Source organism: Xyrauchen texanus, chromosome 38 (genome assembly GCF_025860055.1).
Source record: "Xyrauchen texanus isolate HMW12.3.18 chromosome 38, RBS_HiC_50CHRs, whole genome shotgun sequence".
NCBI lineage: Eukaryota > Metazoa > Chordata > Actinopteri > Cypriniformes > Catostomidae > Xyrauchen > Xyrauchen texanus.
Window position 1 is genome coordinate 35,352,348 of NC_068313.1, and position 2,500 is coordinate 35,354,847.

Here is a 2,500-nt window from a genome sequence, read left to right on the forward strand (position 1 = left end):
GAGTGAGTGTGTGTGCGCGTGTGAGAGTGAGTGTGCATGCGTGAGAGTGTGTGTGTGTGTGTGTGCGTGTGAGAGTGTGTGAGTGTGTGAGTGAGTGCGTGTGAGAGTGAGTGTGTGTGCGTGAGAGTGTGTGTGTGAGAGAGTGAGTGTGTGTGCGTGCGTGAGTGTGTGTGCGTGAGTGTGTGAGTGAGTGCGTGTGAGAGTGAGTGTGTGTGCGTGAGAGTGTGTGTGCGTATGTGAGTGTGTGAGTGTGAGTGTGTGAGTGAGTGCGTGTGAGAGTGAGTGTGTGTGCGTGAGTGTGTGTGCGTGCGTGAGAGTGTGTGCGTGCGTGAGAGTGTGTGTGCGTGCGTGAGCGTGTGTGAGAGTGTGTGAGTGAGTGTGTGTGCCTGTGTATGTGTGAGAGTGTGTGTATGTGTGAGAGTGTGTGCGTGCGTGAGAGTGTGTGTGCGTGCGTGAGCGTGTGTGAGAGTGTGTGAGTGAGTGTGTGTGCCTGTGTATGTGTGAGAGTGTGTATGTGTGAGAGTGTGTGTGCGTGTGTATGTGTGAGAGTGTGTGTGCGTGTGTATGTGTGAGAGTGTGTGTGCGTGTGTATGTGTGAGAGTGTGTGTATGTGTGAGAGTGTGTGTGCGTGTGTATGTGTGAGAGTGTGTGTATGTGTGAGAGTGTGTGTGCGTGTGAGAGTGTATGTGTGAGAGTGTGTGTGCGTGTGTATGTGTGAGAGTGTGTGTATGTGTGAGAGTGTGTGTGCGTGTGAGAGTGTATGTGTGAGAGTGTGTGTGCGTGTGAGAGTGTATGTGTGAGAGTGTTTGTGCGTGTGTATGTGTGAGAGTGTGTGTGCGTGTGTATGTGTGAGAGTGTGTGTGTGAGAGTGTGTGAGTGAGTGCGTGTGTGCGAACTGAGACGTGAGTTATCAGGTAAATGATGTTATTGTTACTGCATAAGTCGTTATTTCATAGACTGGTTGTTGACTCTACTTTTACATTGTGACTGCCCAGTTCACAAATGAATCACTCTTTTGAGTCGGTTCTTTTAAATGAATTGCTCAAACGGGTCGGAAAAACGCTTTGAAATGGTTCATGATTCACTAGCATCATTTAAAGGCCTCTCGCATGAACGGCATCATTCTGAGTGTTTTATAACTCTGTAAAACAATAATGTGATCATTTAGAAGAAAACTCAGTTGTGTTAATCAACATCATGCTGCAGCTGCTGTCGAATCAGCTTACATTCACTGACACCATAAAAGTGTCCAAATCATTTTTGGGGTCACTATATACACTTCACACACACACACACACACACACACACACACACACACACACACACACACACAACTACATATATCAGTTTAGAGTGACTCAAATGGCCCAAATCCATTAATTACAATTGAATACTGGGCCATGAGATAGACTAACCTCACACACACACACACACACACACACGCACACTCACACACAGACTAACACACAAACGTGCAAGCACACACACACACACACGCACGCACGCACACACACACACACATGCACACTCACATGCACACTCACATGCACACTCACACACAGACTAACACACAAACCTGCAAGCACACACACACACACACACACACACACACACACACACGCACGCACACACACACTAACACTCAAACACACACACACAGACACACACTAACACAAACTCACACACACACACATACAAGCAAGCACACACAGACTAACACACAAACGTGCAAGCACACACACACACACACGCACGCACGCACACACACACACACATGCACACTCACATGCACACTCACATGCACACTCACACACAGACTAACACACAAACCTGCAAGCACACACACACACACACACACGCACGCACGCACGCACGCACACACACACACACACTAACACTCAAACACACACACACAGACACACACTAACACAAACTCACACACACACACATACAAGCAAGCACACACACACACACGCACGCACGCACGCACACAGAGACTAACACTCAAACACACACACACAGACACACACTAACACAAACTCACACACACACACATACAAGCAAGCACACACACACACACTAACACACACAGACTAACACACAAACGCGCACACACAAACTCACACACACACACACACACACACACACACACACAGACTAACACTCAAACGCGCACACAGACTAACACACAAACGTGCAAGCACACACACACACGCACACACACACGAACACAAACTCACACGCACACACACAGACTAACACACAAACGTGCAAGCACACACACACACACGCACACACACACGAACACAAACTCACACACACACGCGCAAGCACACACACAAACACACAAAACCACACACACACAAACACACACACACAGACAGACAACCACACACAGACACACACAGCCTGGGGTGCAGTAACTAGGACTGAGGGTTATTTTAATGCTACATGGGCACATGTCACATCTTAAGCTTACTTAAAGGGACAGTTCACCCAA